Genomic DNA, 18,670 nt, shown 5'->3' with positions numbered 1-18,670 from the left:
TTTAGTGGAGCTGGGTACTCTGAAGGGGTCCATAACACACCGGGTCCGGGACAAAGTGAGATGAAGATAATGTGTTAGCTGCAGCTGGCTGACCTATCAGCCCAACCCCACTGTCCCTGATACCGTGTCCTTCACACTACCTCCTGGGAGCCCTCTCCATCCTCTGGAGACAAGACTGAGTTCATCCCCTGTCTAGGATAGGGGAATTCATCATAGGGGTACTAATATGCTGGATCTCACTCAGGACAGGAAAGCTTCAAGATGTGAGCCAGTGCACACTGGAGTCACCTCTGCCTCCTATAGTACACAGGCCTTGGCAGCACTGCACCTCAGCAAACATTGGGGAGGTCACTCTGCAGAGCTCTAGACAGGCCCAGTAGAACAGACGTTAGGGTGCCAGGTTTGGCAGAGAAGGAACAGGTACAGGATAAGCCACAGAAGTCTCTCTGAGCCCTTAGCATTTTAAGCCATTCTTACTATTTATTATTTTTAAACATATCTAAAAGAAAAGGGAATTTTAGGATCATCTGTTATGCTGACGCATCCAGACCATATACTCATTTATCCAGCCAAGTGTTTGACTAAAACTTATTGTATGCTAAGCACTTGGACTATATGCAGGGATGGATTAAAGTCTCTATTTCATGCTGTTTGCAAGCTACTTAAGGAGACTGACCAATAGTGAGTTATTTCACAATAAGAAAGACATCAGTGCTAGCAAGAGGTCATAAGCAACCCAGGAAGAGGTTAAGAGCAAGAGGGCCACTTTAGCAGGGCATTCAGGAATGGTTTCCTGGGGTGGGATGGGCATGGGTGTGGGTGAGTCTTACCTGAGTCTTGGAAGCTGTGTCCTGCTGGAAGGACCAATGTAAGTGAAGCAGCAACTGGCACCCAAAAATGTTGTCTTAGAGCCAGATGATGGATGGGCTGTGCTGTCTACTCTGGGACAAGGAAACCAACTAGAAAGCCTGACCACCTCCTTCCCGCTTGCTGTTGATCGATTGGCCTGGACACTTGCTTCAAGCAACCCTCCCAGCTGTGCTGGGAGACAAGGGAGGAAGACTGTCTTCTGGCGCGTATCTGACAGTCCTTAGATAGAGACATAGCGAGCAGAAAGTATGCACAATGATGATGATACTGGTTGTTGACAAGAACTAGAATCCCAGAAGAGACAAACCTTACGGCATGCCTAGGACAGTTTCTGGATTGGAAGAGTGGCAGCGTCTATCCTTGCTGGGGACATGGGTCTGGGATGAATGTGAAGGAGAACAGAAACCTGAATTCCAGCATTCATCTTTCTTTTCTTGATGGCAGCAGTACAAAGTGACCAGCTGCCTCCTGTTCCTGCCACTGTGGTTTCCCTGCCACACCAAACTCTGTACTCTTGAATTCTGAGCCAGAATAAATCCTTTCTTCTAGTTTATTTTGTCAGGAATTTTATCCCGCAAAAAAGGGAACATGTGTCCTGAGAGTGCGGAGCAAAGTCATAGGAGAGTGGGTAGCCCAAGCCTGCCACATACCTCATTGAGTAGCTTGCCTTGGCTCTTGTCAGACGGTCTGGTCATGTGATGAAGGTTTTCATTGCTTACGGTCCCCCTGTGCTTTCATAAGGAGGACCCAGACTGTTACAATCAACAGCTTTAAGAAACAAGGACCAGGAAGGAGATGCTGGAAGGTGAAGTTCTAGTTCATGGGCACTGGAAGGTGTTTTGAGTTGTTAAGAAAGCATGTTCTGTCATTCTGTCAAAGAATGGGGAAGCCACAAAGCAGAGTGAAGCTGGAGGCAGGACGTGGGAACTCTCACCTGCAGTTCAAAACTAAGATAGAAGTCTGTACACCAGGCAGAGTGAATACAGACACATGTTAGGGAAGTTATTAATAAATGAAAATCTGACGCTCCAGATTGAGAGAAGGACAGATCGAAATACTTTGGAGTAAGGTCCTGGTTTTACAAATTGCTTACATATTGATTTTCAAGTGATAATAAGTTAGTTTGTTTTATGAATTATCCCGCTAATGCCATGTGGCTCGTCATATGCCAGCTAACGAGGGTTTATGATTATCTTAATTGTTTATATTGTTTCAAAATCAGTATGATGTTGAGCTTTGTTTTTATATTACTTCTCTGGGAAAGAATCCAGAGTTAATAACTTTCCACAATCCAGTAGGACAGGTGACTGAGAGGAAGTTTCTGATGTTCCACTACAATGTGACCTAGGCAGGATTGACAAGGAAAGGCAGATAAGGAATCAATGGCAATTTGAACTCAACCAAGAAATCTCCTAGTTCTCTACCTGGAAAATTCCAACATGTTCTAATATTTTCAGTGAGACAACACAAATGCCAGCTCCAGTGGTTTGAATAAGAATGCACCCCCCCCCCATAGACTCAAATGTTTGAGTGCTTAGTCATCTGAGATTGGCACTACTTGAGAAGGATTGAGAGGCACGGCCTTGCTAGAGGAAGTGTGTTCCTGAAGGTGGATGTAGAACTCTCAGCTCCTTCTCCAGGACCATGTCTGCCTGTATGCTGCTATGTTTCCACCATGATCATAGTCGACTAAACCTCTGAAATTGCAAACCAGACCCAGTAAGATTTGTCATGGTCAGTGGGACAGTGGTGGCTTGTGCCTTTAATCCTAGCACTCAAGAGGCAGAGGCAGGGTGGTTTCCATGAGTTCAAGGCCAGCCTGGTGTAGAGAGAGCTCCAGGACAGCGAGGGTTACCCAGAGAAAACCTGACTACATTGTAATGGTCATGGTATCTCTTCACTAAGACACTACCTTTCCAATGACTCCTGAGTCTCAGCACTATCTATCTAAAGATTCTGTAGTACTTCTCATGTTTGCCTGTCTCTCTCCTGAGTCTTTGCAGCAGAGACTAAGTCAGCATGAACCATAAGAACCTGGTACGATGCCTGATTTAAAAAGAGTCTTGAAACTTATGGAGTAGGGGTTGGGATAGCTGAGGAGACCAGAGACATGAGTGCTACAAACTCTGGCAGGATCTTCTTTTGCAAAATTAGAGGACTTTCATTGGCTGAGGCTTTCTACCCCAGTTACCTCATTTGGCCTTGATGGTCCCTGTGGGATAGATAGGAAAGTTTCTGTGCCCAGTGGGGTGACTAAGGTGATCCTGTCAGAGTCTAAGAGCAGTGTTCAAGGTCACCTGTTAGTAAGGAGCAGAACCAGAATCGGCACCCGAATCTGCTGACTTCTCACAGGTCATCTGGGGAAGGAAATGGGGGGTGTTATAGTCTATATTTCTTTATAAGCCAAGAATTTATACATTTTAAAGAAAACGTATTTAAAAGTATTTTGTATGTAAAGCCTACAAAACACATAAAGTGAACTCATATTTATAGCTTCTATAAATTAAAAATGATCATATGTTATCATAACTAAATTAATCAATGGAAACAATAAAGTAATATGAAATCCAGATTTTTACATCACTTCTACAGTCTACTGGGCATCTCTGTTCAGTGTTCCTGTTTTTAAGACTTATTTATTTGTTTATATGAGTGCTCTATTTATATGTAGGCCTGAACTGGAAAAATGGCTTCAGATCCCATTGTAGATTGTTGTGAGACACCATGTTGCTGCTGGGAATTGAACTTAGGACCTCTGGAAGAACAGTTAGTGCCCTTAACTGATGGGCCATTTCTCTAACCCCTTGTCCAGTATATTTCATTTATTTATTTATTTATTTGATTTTATTTGAAACTAGGTCTTCTATCCCCATAGGGAATGAACCAAGTCTTTTGTTTGATAAGACAGAGTTTGTCTGAAACAGTCTGGCTGTCCTGGAACTCGGTTTGTAGACTAGCTGGCCTCAAACTCACAGAGTTCTGCCTGCTTCTGTCTTTGCCTTCTGAGTGCTGGATTAAAGATGTGTACCACCACACTTTTCTAGACATGCCTTTATACTGGCCAGTGAATAGGTCATTATAACTATCACTTTTCTTCATTGGCCGCATGAACAGCATCATGTTATAAATACTATTAGTTTGAGCAAAATGCTTACCATACAAGCATGAGGTCATGAGTCTGATCCCAGAGTACATGTAAAAAATAATCAACAAACAGGCTGGATGGTGCACCCCTTTAACCTTAGTGCAGTATGAGGGAAATAGAGGAGGACCCCAGGGACTTGCTAGACAGGCAGTTTAGCCTAATTAGCAAACTCCAGGTTCAGTGAGCGATACCTTTGCTTTCCCCGTAATGCCCAAAGAAGAATGATTAAAAAGACAATTGATGTTGATTTCTGGCTTCCACATGCTCACCACCTCCCAATATGAACACACACACACACACACACACACACACACACACACACTACACACCTCGAGAACTTTGTGAAAGCCAATATTGATAATTAGCTAGTTTTGTATTGAGACATCAGTGTTATTTTCAAGGAGTCCCCTTGTCATGGACAGCACGCTTGCATGAATAAACAATTAGGGTAAATAATCCTAAGGAGTGGCTTAGACAAAAGGCAGGCGCCTGATATACCTCCTGTGAGACGCCATCATGCGCATGCGCAGTCTAAGTTAGCTGTCAGTGTCTGCCTCATCCACACGGTCACCACGAAGTGAGACCACCAATAGCCTCCGGAGTTTGTTTGTTTGTGTTGTTATTGCTTTTCAGTGGCAAATATGTAGACAAGTGATCATTTCTTTCATTTGAATTTTTAGCTATTAATGATTATTATTAATTAAGTGATTATTATTATGGTCACTGATGACTTGTGTGTTGCCAAATTTAATGACCTATAAATTATTTTTGCTCATGTGTGTATGTGTGTATGTATGTGTGTATGTGAGAGAGAGTGATTGAGAGAGAGAGAGAGAGAGAGAGAGAGAGAGAGAGAGAGAGAGAGAGAGAAAGAGAGAGATGTGATGGAACCCAGGGTCTCACATACTAACCACATGCTTCCCATTGTAAGACGTCTCCAACTCCTTTTCTGTTCTAATACAGCTGACTACTTTCTAATTTGTCCTCTTCTTCCTCCTCCTTCTCCTCTTCTTTCCCCTCCTCTTCCTCCTCCTCTTCTTCCCCCTCCTCTTCCTCCTTCTCCTCCTCCTCTTTTTTCTCTTCTTCCTCCTCTTCCTTCTCCTTCTCCTCTTCCCCTTTCTTCTCCTCTTCCTCTTCTTCCTCTTTCTTTCTTTCTTTTTCTTTTTTTATAGTACAGAATAGAGTTTATTCAGGTCATGGGGAGAGTTTAGAGGGTAGTAGAGGCAGAGAGAGGGAAGAGAGGAGTAGAGAAGTAGAGGAGTAGAGGCCATGAGCACGTGGAGAGAGAGTGGGGAAGGGAAGGAGGAGAGGAGGGGTAAGGGTGGGAGAGCAAGAGGGTAAGAGTTCCTCTTTCTTTTAAACTTAATTATTTATTTAATTTACATCACAGCTTCCCCTCCCTCCTCTCCTCCCAGCTTCTCCCTTTTTCCTCCTCTTCCCCATCCACCCATCCTTCCCTTCTCCTCAGAACAGGAGAGGCCTCCCATGGATATCAACCAGCCTTGGCAGATGAAGACTAGGCACATCTTCTTCTATTGAGGGAGGACTAGGCAGCCCAGTTAGAGGAAAGGGATCCAAAGGCAGGCAATGCAGTCAGAGTTAGCCCCTCTTCCACATTAGGATCTCACATGAAGATCTAGATGCACAACTGTTACACATGTGCAGGGGGCCTAGGTCTGTCCCACACATGCCCTCTGGTTGGCAGTTCAGTCTCTGTGAACCCCTATGGGCACACGTTAGTTAATTCTGTAGGTCTTCTTGTGGTGTCTTTGACCTCTCTGGATCTTCAAATCCTTCCTCCTGCTCTTGTACAGCATTGCCCCAAGCTCCACTAACGTTTGGCTGTGCTCTCTGCATCTGTTTCCATCAGCTGCTGGGTGAAGCCTCTCTGATTGACAGTTATGCTTGGCTCCTGTCATGTTAGGTTTTAGCTTTATTGGCATGAAGATTTACATGAATATAGGTGGAATGGTGTAGTTTCTTAAAACTTACTACAAAAATTAGCAACTCTTCTCTCTGCTCCTCCCCCACTGCTAGTTGATAAAGCTGATTGCAAAGACTTCAAGTTGCCCACTTCAGGTGTTTCCTTTGTACGTCAGCATGATATAATGATGTCTCTATTGGTGGACTTTCCTGTTGTACAGAATATCTATTGATTTCCCACTATGGAAAGTATAGATTAGAGCTCTCTTTTAATCACTGACGTCATCAGGTAGGCACACACTGAGTTCCCAGTCTTCTAGTCTTTCCAGAATGTAGTTAGATCAATAGTCTGGGTTTTATGTTTGTAACTTTGTAAACACTGGTTCTCGTGGAGGTGTAAAGCAAGCTTTCATTGTTCTCTACTTCCTCTCATGTCTTGTTTTTTTCTAGAACTGGTGCTTATTTTATTTTTCCATTGTCTCATTTCTTAGAATGATTTTGAAAATTTATGAGGGATTGGGGAGGAGTGTTAGGGAAGTCTGGCATGCTTAGAAACTTGACGTAAACACAGAGGGGTGTCTTTAGCATTCTTTATCGAGAGCAGGCTGCAAAGCAGACACAGCTGTCCGTCAGTCTGAAGTGCTGTGCTCTATCTCAGAGAAGACAACTGAACAAGGGATCTAACCACATCTGGAGGAACCAAGTGGAATTCCTTATGCCCAATCAAATTCCAAAGAGATGGCAGAGCCATCCACTCCCCTAAAGATCACTCCACGGAAGAGCAACACTCACCAAAGCCGTGTTAAACAGCAGCTCATCACTCTTTTTGCATTACATAACTGTTTATGTCTCTCCTTCTAGTTAACCTTCATCTCTTCGATAGCTCCAGTGACTCTGCTTCAGAGAGATTTCCTCTCGGCCTTACAGAAGAATTGACTCAGCTTCAGACCGCAGCCTGGGCTCTGTAAGTCTCTTCTCCACGTGTTTGGGTACATCAGGTTTTCTCTCTGCTGAGCCTCTGCATGGGTCAGCCTTCTGACTCTCCTGACCTTGTCAACTTGACTCCCTTTGACCTCTGTACTTGGCACATGGCTGTTTTCTTGGGCAATCCTCTCTGCCTCATGTGTATGGCTTTTTTCTCTTCCTTGGCTTGAATTTCTTATTTCCTGGACCCCGTTTCCCCAGGATTTCTGAGAAAGGAATTTTTCCAACTTTGTTTTTATTCTTTATTAACATTGACTAAATGATTCTTCCTGGGGATAAAATTATAGACTTAAATAATTTCTTACCTTAGACTTTTCAACTACCTTGTCATGGTTCATTATATATGCCATTGTATGTTATATAGTCTTGCTGTTGAGAAACATAATAGCATGGTGATTCTACATGTTTACATGTGGCATCTTTTATGTTGCCTCCTAGAATCTTTTGAAATTTCCTTCTTTTTGTTTTGAATGTTCTTAAAATTTAGTCACATACACTGGGTGAGAGTCTATTTAATTCACTGTGCTAGGATTGAACTTGAAGAACCCTGCAGCGTCTCATGTAACAAATTGTCTTCTCTTGGCTACTTTTGCCCTTTATAGTGGCCCTGGTTTTTGTTGTCTCCAGCACTAAAAAGGATGGCCCATGTGCTCAAGTACTTTGGATAATGTGGGAGAGATAGTGATGGTACCCAAGGCCATAAAGGGCATCAAAGGCTTTGGCCATCTTTGTTCTCTTCAATTAGCCGCCATGGGGGAGGGGTTACCTGTGTGGTGAAGACAATTAAGCCGTTCTATAGCCCATGAGGTAAGAAGCTGAGGCCTTCTACCACCAACAGACAAGTTTGTTAGTCCTGAGAGCTACTGGAAACAAGCTCTCTAATTATAGCCAAGTGTTTAAAAAAAACAGACTGTATCCCTGCCTGACACTCAGTTAAACCTCATGAGACACCTCAAATTAGAACTACTCAGCTAAATCAGTCCTGAACTCCAGGCCACAAAAAGAGAAAGATATGAAGGTTTACTAGTCTATTAATATTCTGATGTGAGCATAATAGTTTGCTGATAATCTGGTAACTACTACATATTCTTTCTGTAGCCTCCAAGTACTGCATGGTGGATCATCTGGCCCTGGTTTTTTAATTTTATAATCATTATATACTTCTTTATCTCAATGACTTTTCATTCTGCTTTCCTGTAAGTTTCATCATTCTTTTTTAAAATTATCTTCTCTAAGATTATAAATTTGGGGTCTTGTGGTGGTTTGAATATGCTTGGCCCAGGCAGCGGCACTATTACAAGGTGTGATCTTGTTGGAATAGGTGTGTTACTATGGGTGTGGACCCTCATCCTAGCTGTCTGAAAGCCAGTCTTTTCCTAGTGGCCGTCAGATGAAGATGTAAAACTCTTAACTTCTCCTGTACTGTGCCTACCTGGATGCTGCCATGCTCCCACCTTAATGATAATGGACTGAACCTCTGAACCTGTAAGCCAGCTCCAATTAAATGTTGTCTTTTATAAGAGTTGTCTTGGTCATGGTGTCTGTTCACAGCAGTAAAACTCTTAACTAAGACAGTTGACTCTCTAGGTAGACATCAATTCAATCCAGAGGACTTTCTAGTACTGGAGAATCCAAACATGAAGAGATCATTGCAAAGTTGGGGTTCTGGTGTAGTTCCATAGCTAGAGGAAGGTAGCAAAGCGGTGATAACACACATATAATTGAAATGTGTTAGGTCTTGACTTCAAGCTGAGCAACGGGGAGGCAGCTGCCATACTCAGATTTAGCAGAACCTGGAGGGCCTGTGTCATGGCTAACACTGTCAATGTGGAGGAGGAACGTTCCTTTCCCGTAGAACTCTGAAGTTGGAATCATCCATTAAGCTTACCTAATAGAGTTCCTCTTTGTGCGGAAGTGGAACTTACTCCCCTAAGTCCTATTTATAAGTCAATTCTAGCTGACACCATACTGTTCCTGGCTTGTTACAGGACCAGAATCTTTAATGCAGCACTGCTATTCCAGATGTAGATCCACGTGGTTAACCAGGAACAGATTGTCACAGAAAAGGGTAACTCAGATGTGCAGATGATTTCTTCTATTTATTTGATCTAACAAAATGCTTGTTAGAGACTGGGAAGTCTGGTGGTATTGAAGATACAAAGATAAAAAGGATAGGAAAAAAAAAAAAAACTAACAAAGACTCTACATACATTGTCCAAGAAGTTGATAAGTATTTCTATAACAAGTGAGACAGTACATATTTTTCACTTTGTGTGGCTCTATAAAAATGATTAAACCCTGCCAAGGTGGCAAGCGAAGGCCACCAGCATATGGAAATGAACAACATGGCTATACTCCAGTGTAACTTTGTTTAAAAGCAGCCAGTCATTCTGACTTGCCCCCTTCTTTACATAAAGCATTATCCAGTCTCTAAAATGTGTTTGCCATGATGTCCAGCCTTCACTGAAGTTCTAGTGACCATTCAAGAAAATGGGGGCGGAGGCCAGGGGAGACTGATCAAGAGGTCAGTAGGTAGACATAGGGGGAAGATGTAAACAATGGAATTAGCAGACGAGAAGCCCTAAGTAAGCATGATTCATTCAAAACAATGCAGAAAAACAGTGGCTACATGATGGCTGATAGTGGCTTCAGCACAGGAGAATGAGAACAGCCAAGAAGAAAGGCAGTGTTCTATAAGGCTGCTTAGCATGCATCAGCAGTCAATGGCTGCCCACCTATCAAAGCTGAATGTCTGCTGTTCTTATAGAATGAGGATCTGAGAACGAGGATGAAGAAATAAAACAACAGATCGTCCAGAAAATGAGTGACCTCTACTATAGAAATGTGAATTCCTCAGTGAGTCCGGTGGCAGGCATTCAGACATATGGTCACTGTGGTGGTTTCAATATGCTTGGCCCAGGGAGGGGCAATTAGGAGGTGTGGCCTTCTTGAAGTGGGTGTAGCTTTGTTGAAGAAAATTTGCCACTGTAGGGGTGGGCAATGAGACCCTCATCCTAACCACGTGGGAGCCAGTCTCCTCCTAGGGGCTTTCAGATGAAGATATAGAACTATCAGCTCCTCCTACACCATGCCTGCCTGGACACTGCCATGTTCCCACCATGATGATTCTAGACTGAACCTGTAAGCCAGCCTCAATTATATTTTGTCCTTATAAGACTTGCCTTGGTCTTGATGTCTGTTTGCAGCAGTAAAGACCTAGCTAAGACAGTCACTAAACAAAGTTTAGTGTTTAGTGTAATAAATTAAGGCAGGTACAAGTTGAGCTTTAGTGAATACCTGTTGAAGAGAAGAACTCTATTCTCACAAGAAAATTGGTCATTGGTCAGCAAGGCTATATGCCTTTTTCATTTTGGACTGTGGCATCTGCCTTCTTCATAAACAGGAGAGCAATCTTCAGGTAGTGGCAAGAGCCTCCTTGCAGAGTCTACCTCTGTTTGTCTCACTTGATATTGTTTTTGTTGGTGGATGTCTGTTGGGGTGACTTCAATAAAAATGGCCCCATAGGGTCTTAGATTGGCACTGCTAAGAGGTGTGGTATTGTTGGAATAGGTGTGGCCTTGTTGGAAGAAGTATGTTACTTGGGGTGAGCTTAGAGGTCCTAGAAGCTCAAGCTGGTGTTGTTCTTTCTTCTTGCTACCTGCTGATCTACATATAAAACTCTCAGATATGTCTTCAGCACCATGTCTGCCTGAGCACCTCCATGCTTTCCACCATGATGATACTGTATGTCAACCCCAGTAAAATGCTTCCCTTTGTAAGAGTTGCTGTGGTCATGGTGTCTCTTCACTGTAATAAAAACCTGATCTAAGACATCTGTTATCAACATTCATTTGTGTCTTCAGGCCATTGTCTAGATCTTAGGGTACCATTATTGACATGATGAGTTCTATTGATTGACTGTAGAGTGCAGTTTAGTTTTTCTTGTCCAAAGGCCATTCGGCAAGGCCTCCAGTTGTTTCCAGGTTTGGCATTGTATCTCTTAAATGAAATGGACCGGTAATGTTCACCCCTCCCCTTCTATCTTATTAAAATACTGAGATTTTGTTAGTCTCATAAAAGAGAGTTGAAGACTTCTTTGTTTTTTGGGAAGACTTGTCTTAGATGACAATCCTTTAATCTGGGCTCAATGGTAAACAACTACAGTCCCAACCTACTGGGTATGCCTGATTCTAGACCTATTCACAGTGGGAGGATAGGTTGGATTTACCTACTTCCCAATTATCAGAAGGAAGATAATTACCATGGCCTTCAGATACAGCTCAGTGGTTGAACACTTAGCTAATGTGCACAAGGCCCTGGGTTCAATCCCTTATGAACTCCTCCTGCATGGTTCTGGGAGTCAGAATCCCCAGGGCATATAAATTCCCAAGGGCAAGCACTATCTCCATGACAAAACTTCTTTTGACTTTCTCAGATCAGGTCTCATCAAGATAGATACTCATGCTACCCTGGAACTATTTTTGTGGAATAGGCTGGCTTTGAACTTGCCATCCTCCTGCCTCAGGCTCCTGAAGAACTAGGGTTACAGCTGTGCCACCATGTCTAGCTTTGTGAAAAATCTCATGCTCTTTGGTTCAGTACCATCCTTACATCAAAGATTGTAAAATACAGACAGTGCCAAGCCTGAAGTCCCAAAAAGCACCCCTGGAACAATACAGAAAAAAAAGGAACTGATTCATGAGTAAAAACTTAAAACAGAAACAAACCAATGAGACTAGGAGAAAGTGAACTGGTAGCCCAAAGCCTCCATCTTGCAAAAGATACCTGGAAGATTATTAGCTTTAGTTTAGAGAATATAAAAATAAATTATTTGTTTAAGGAAACAGGCAGAGAAGGAGACAGACAAGGGAGAATTGGGGTTGGGGGCAGGGACTGTAATCTGGGTATAAATGTGTAAATGTAATCAGGATAAGGCCTTGGGTTAAATTACCACGCCTCCTCCACCCACCCCCAAAAAATTAAAAAGAAGAATCCAGTTGAATACACAAAATATTTTACCGAAATTTTGCTTTGAAACAAAAACAGATAAGGTCTCCAAAAGCCAGTGGTCTGTGTATTTGCCATTCAATTTTGTCAGTCCATCCATAAAAAAAATGTACTTAATCTGACACTCAATGCATGTAAGATGACAGAAACAAAACACCAGGGAGAGAGAGCTGTCTTGCTAAGTAGTGGGAGGGGCTGGAGAGATTGCTCAGTGGGTAAGAGCATGCACTCTTCTTTCAGATGACTTGCGTTCAGTACATAACAGGCAGCTCATAGCCACCAACTCCAGGGGTTTCAATGTCCTCTTCTCACTTCTGCAGACAGCCACACACAAACACATAAACAAAAATAAGAGCATTTAAAAAACCAAACAAAACACAGACATGGAGGTACATCCCTTTAATCACAGCACTAGGAAGGCAGAGGCATGTGGATCTCTGTGAATTCAAGAGCAGCCTGGTCTACAAAGCAAGTCCAGGACAGCCAAGGCTCTGTTACACAAAGAAACTGTCTCAAAAAACAAACAAACAAACAAACAAAACCCAAAAACAAGCAAAAAACCTATATATCACCCTTAATATTGAAAAAGATCTTTCAAAAACCTATATATCACCCTTAATATTGAAATTATAAATTTTCCATTAAAACCAGAAGCAGTCGAACATAATAGCACATGCCTTTAATCCCATCACTGAAAAGGTGAAAGTCAAGGATATCCTCAGCTACATAGTGAGATGAAGGCTAGCCTGGGATACAGAAGACCTTGCCTCTCTGCCCCTCCCCTTGAAGGCCCAGGAGCAAATTTAAAATGTCTACTAATACGGCTTCTGTTAAAATTGCCCGGGCTATCCTTATGAAGTACGCTTTGGAAACAAAAGAAATGAGCAAGTCTTCAGTTTTCCTTCTTCCCAAGAAACAAGAGACCAGGTCGTGAGCCATAAGGTGTGGGATCTGGGTGAGAAGTTGTCAGACTTTTGGCCAGAGGGTAAGGGACTGATGAATCCTCTTCTGCAGGAAGACAGGACAATCACTGTGGACCCTCCCATGACTACCAGGAAAAGTTCAGAGTCTACAGTGTTCCGTTCTCATGAACATAAAAGAGAAACCATGACCCAGAACTTAATGAGCACCGTGAAACTGTGTTTCTACCAACTTCAGTGTTTTGCTAGATGAGTAACTCCAAAGTTCCAAGGAAGCTAAGCATACTTCAAGAAGTTTTATAGTGATGGTGAATTCTAAGCTAAGTTAAGAGCAAAATGGTTTGCTGAAGAAATGACAGAACCCATGCGATGGAGGCTGAGAATGTGGGTATACAAAACTCACATGCTTGAAGACCCAATATTAAGTAGGAATGGGGCATGGAGAGCATGGGGGTGAAGGTAGCCGAGTCATAGGAGAAGGCAGAGGTATAGTGGGCAGGAAACTAGAGGGCCAGTTAGATGAGGTGGCTGTGTGGGTAGTAAAGTCTCAATGGAATAAATTCAGGGAAGCTGGAGGGAGCGTCGAGCTAAGGACTAGAGGGTAAGAGCTGAAAGGGATACAGGAAGAGAAATTTCAAACCATATGGCGAGTTGCATTGAGACTCACAGGAGCTGAGATGTGGAAACACACTGGGAAGTGAAGGGCACTGGAAGGTGAAGAACCGACCCTACTGTGAACCTGTGTCTCATGGAAGGGCTGGAGGAAGACATAGAGAGCCTGCTGATGGTGGGCAGAGGGTCCCAGAGACCCAGTGGGAAGGCTTGAAGGAGGAATAGGTGTTCTCTGCAGCAAAAATCATAGTGGGCAGCTCCGGGAACACTCAGCACTCGCAGTCAAGGGGTGAAGTAAGTGAAAGTAGCAACGTGGAAAAAAAACAAAACAACAACAAAAAATGGCTGCTGACAGAGTTTGGTCAAGAGGATTCCTGCCTTCATTCTGGATCCAAGATTCCAGGCAGGGAAGTTTCCAGACATAGGCCAGTATGCAGGAAGAAAAAGCACCCTTCCCACCCCAAGGTTAACGCAAATCCATTGGTTTACATTCCAAAATCTCAAGGTTGAGGAGGATCAGAAGACCTCAGTCTGAGGAGGGGGCAAAGGTGTGTGCCCAGGCTAAGTGCATGGATAAGGCAGAGATAAAGTGAAAGCCAAGGTTTCTTCAACCCTGAAAGGTGGCCTCTTGAACCTGCTGCCACTGAACGAATTTCAGGAATGTTGCTTGTTTGGGTTGGGCCCAGAGAAGCAATCCCAATCTCTCTCTCTCTCTCTCTCTCTCTCTCTCTCTCTCTCTCTCTCTCTCTCTCTCTCTCTCTCACACACACACACACACACACACACACACACACACACACACACACACACACACACGAGGAGTCCCTCTGGCTTGTGCTGAGAAAGGGGGTCGTTGAAGGAATGGCTGCCTTGGGTTATATCTCCTCATTCCTGTATACAGCCTGGAGTCACTGGCTCCTGTAGGGGATGACTCAGTCCTGTGTCCTTGCACAGAGTCTCTGTGTGGCTCACTTAGTCTCTCAAACATTTATTGGACACCAAACCATGTCAGTAACTCAGCTAGAGCCTAGCGACATCTTGTCCATAAGAAGACACAGTGTCACATTTCTTGGTCCAGTAACCATTAAGCATTGCTCCTCAGATCCTGACCTTCTCCAGCAAGGGGCGGAGTCAGCGAGTCTTTTATACCTGGCCTTATTTGGAAACCACAGTGCTAGCTTTCATTTGTACAAGGTTAGAAAGGGGAGCCTCTTAGGCCATCAGCAGTTGGAGGGAGCCCCTTCTCCTTTTCAGCTTTGCTATTATGGTAGAGTTCTGCCTTAAGCAAGACTGAACTGGAGTTCCCCAAACTCCATCTCCCTTGGAATGCTTCAAACCCACCTTCTGGGGGTGGGTGGGTGAAAGTGTGTGCTCCATTCAAGTGCAGTGGTCTCCATGCTGGACCTGGAAAGCCTGAAGGGAAGGGGGATGGGCAGCTACTGACAGCTTGCTCCCCATGATGCCCAGGCTGGAACTAGGCAAGAGTTACTCCAGTCTAACTATTCTTGGTTCTAGTCCTGCAGGTGTGACCCAGGGGAGCAGTCACAGACTGTGTCTTCTTGGGGCATCCAGAGCAGAGGGGAGAAGAAGGGTTTATCTTCATTGCTCAGCATGAGAGAGCCTGGAGGGGAAGGAAATCCAAAGGGGAAAAAAAGTGAAGGCTTTGACCAAAGCCCAGATCCCCTCAGAGGAAGGGAACAGTGCAGAGAAAGAGACTGTGAGGGAAAGCAGGCCAGGGCAGGGTAGGTGATGAGAAAGCTTCTTCAGAAGCTTTGGAAGAACAATGGATGAGAGCACTCGGGAGGCGAGGCAGGCACATCTCTGTGAGTTCAATGCCAGCTTGGTCTACAAAGCAAGGCCAGGACAGTCAGGACTCTGTTACAAAAAGAAACCTGTCTAGAAAAACAACAACAGCAGTAATAATTAGAGCTGTGTCAGCAGGCAGCAGGCCCCAGACAAACTTCTGCTCAGAGGATAGGAACTGCCTTGGGGGATGAAGCCTGGGGCCTGCTGAGGTTTCTTAGAGCTGAGTTGAGCCTACTCTCCCCTCTATGATGGAAGCTGTGGGGCTTTGGGACTTGGAGCTGCTCTCCCGTGTGCAGCCGCGGTGCTAGAGGTAAACTGAGGTGTGGAGGTGATAACATACTGCTGTCCCACACACTTCAGACCAGGCCCTCCAGAATCCCCAGAGAAGCCTGTCCCAAGGCACCCTCCTCCCTCCCCTACCCTTCCACTGGTACAAAGCAAACAGCAACAGTTGGCCACGTTCATGATAACGAATGTCTCTGCCCTCCATTTCTGGGGCCTCTAACTCTAGCCATCAAGTGGATCGACTGTGTGGCGAGATTCTTTTTTTCTCCTTTTCTCAGAGGTACTTGGGAACCACAGTGCCTCGCTGGGCAAACTCAAAAGCAAAATAAAGAATTACATCCTTAAAAAAAAGTTCAAGATCAACAGGAAGCCGAACAGGAAGTTCCCATAGAAGATGAAAATATCTGATATTTACGCTGAGAGCAACAAGCTGAGGGGATCTTAGGGATACACAGCCGTCTCCATGGTTAGTGTTAGTGGTCTGCACCGACATGTTTCTTTCCCAGGATCCTCCAGACTTGCTGATTTGCCCTACCCACTCCCAGAGACTCCAGACATACCTACGCCTAAAGAGGCACACACATAGATGCTTACATACATACACCCATGAAAGCCTGTGTACGTGCCTGGATGTACCAACAGATGTGCGTGGAGATAAGCACACAAACCACACATACAGACAAATACACAAATACACACCTTACAGGTCTGTGCACAACAGTCAAAGCAGTGAGAGTTGGAGTCTGCAGCCTTCTCTTGCTTGCATACTTGATTCGGCCTTAGCTAGAGTGTAGGCCCTTTGGTCAGACCGGCCTGCTGAGAGGCTCCTAACAGCTGGATTACTTCAGAGGTTACTCCATCTTTCTAAACCTGCTGTTTCCAGCTCCTTGACCACAAAACCTGTCCACATTCTAAAATATTACTACTAACCACGAAGTATTGTTTCTTGAGTTCTGTATGTCACGTTTAGATATTTCTTTTCACGGTGTGTAGGTGTTTTGCCTTATGCATTGTTTTTATACCGCATACACGCTTGGTGCCTGCAGAAGTCAGAAGAGGGTGTTGTATCCCCCGGAACTAGAGATACAGACTTTTGTTAGTTATCACGGGGGACCTGGGAATTGAACCTGGGTCCTCTGGAAGAGCAGTTAGAGCCTTTAACCACGGAACCATCTCTCCAGTTCCTTCTATAATTCTCTTTAGGGAACGATTTAGGTTCACATATCTGCTTCTGCAGTAGAGCTTCTTTGATATGCTTTGGTTGACATGTTAAAAAAAAATATCCAGGGTTATAGAGATTTGAGACAGAGTTGAGAAAGAGGGGTCTTTCCAGATTCCTCTAAATTACCTCCCAGAATTCTCTCCCCAAGTGACTTGCCTCCTGGAATGCCAGCTTGAGGACTAAGTCCCAAGAGGAATGTGGCTTCTAGTCTCACAGCACCCCTTCTTCCCTTTAGCTCACAGTGGGTAACCTGCTCTAGTCTGCACTACAGGTAACTCCACTGAGGAGAATCCAAAAGTACCTCTGCTAGGTTCTAGGGAGGAACGGAAGCCACCCCCATCAGCCGAATTCAGCAACAGGAGAGCTGAGTTTTAACCCCAGCATGAATAGTGTCTTCTCTCTCTCTCTCTCTCTCTCTCTCTCTCTCTCTCTCTCTCTCTCTCTCTCTCTCTCTCACACACACACACACACACTGCTTGGCATGTCCACTAGGGACAGTGACATTTGGGGACCACGTGTCATCTGTGTTGTCCTTCCAGATCTTTCCCTGGCTGAGCTGTCAAATGATCCTGAAGCTCAGATGACAGAATCCGCAAGAGGCGTGTGACCTCTGCTAAGCCACAGAGGCCAGAGTCACTGGGATATTGTCAGGTTCATAATTCTCGTTTGAGGATGGAACATTTCAGGGTGATTTTCACAGTACCCTAGACGGCATGTGGGAGACCCTAGGAGACTTCACTTGGAAGGCTGTTCCTCCTCTGACTGTACCTTCACGAGTAGGTTTGACCCAATAGGCACGGCTTCTTTCCTCAGTTCCTCCTTTCAACAGATGCAGCAAGGGACCAGTGAGGGACAGTGACCATAGGACAGTGACCATAGCAGGTAAAGGTGTACAGTGTCATTACCTAGGGGGGACAATGCCTGCTGCTTTCTCACAGAGGGCTTGCAGGTCTTGTGTAGTTAGTATGGGGTGCCTCGTGGGATGGGTCCCTAGGCCATGGTCTCTTCCCTCAGCTAATCCACCTCCACCCCCGTGTGTTAGTCAGAGAACTCAACTGGAAACTTAGTGCATCTGGACTTGGCCTTAGATGGCCTTGATTGTAAATCTCATTCCTTATGACTTTCGGGTTAACACATGAACAACTGTGACCTTGTTTTTCAGCCTGCATGTACATTCACAGAGGTCTGTATGTCTGCCTATAAGGATCAGTCCTACCACTCAGGGCCCACGGTATGTGTTAGAAGGTGTTCCTTTAACCTCATCTGCCATGCTGAAGATTTGGTGTCTATCTATTAAGTCTTCCCAGAACTAACACTAAATGCAGAATAAGCAACGCTACTTCTGTCTTTCCCCTCTTGGCATGTGCCACTAAGGATGGTGACTTGGGGACCGGGGAGCATATTATTCTTCAGTAGAGGAACCCATGGAAACCATAGCCCAGGGAAGAGAAGACTAACCCAAGACAGGGAAGTAGAGACTAGCCAGGGCCTCTGGCTGGTCTTATGTTCTCCTCCCCTGACATGGGCGGCTCTGAGGATCCTTTTGGGCTCACAACCCTTGCTCTGCAGAAGCTCAGTCAAGGACTGAAGCCTGAAGAGGCCATCAGGGCCTGAGCTTGGCCTCTGGCCAGTGTTGGGTTGCAAGAATTAAAGGTTAGTTTTCTACAAGGTCAAAGTGAGAGGGGTCACTCTGCAGAGAGGAGAAGGCAGTCATAGACGGTGCTAGGAAGTCCGTCTTTCTTTACTAGAGGTCAGCCCATCTCGGGGCCAGTGTAGAGCTCACACTGACCTAATGAGGTTTTCATTAACACCGATTCCTGTGAAGCCAACCGGCTTATCTGGTGATTTGTGTAGCATTCCTAGAACCCGAAGCAACCTCCCTCTCTCCAGACTGTC

The sequence above is a fragment of the Micromys minutus genome (assembly GCF_963924665.1).
Source record: "Micromys minutus genome assembly, chromosome: 3".
Classification (NCBI taxonomy): Eukaryota; Metazoa; Chordata; class Mammalia; order Rodentia; family Muridae; genus Micromys; species Micromys minutus.
The sequence above is the reverse complement of the archived record's forward strand: the minus strand, read 5'-3'. Positions refer to the sequence as shown.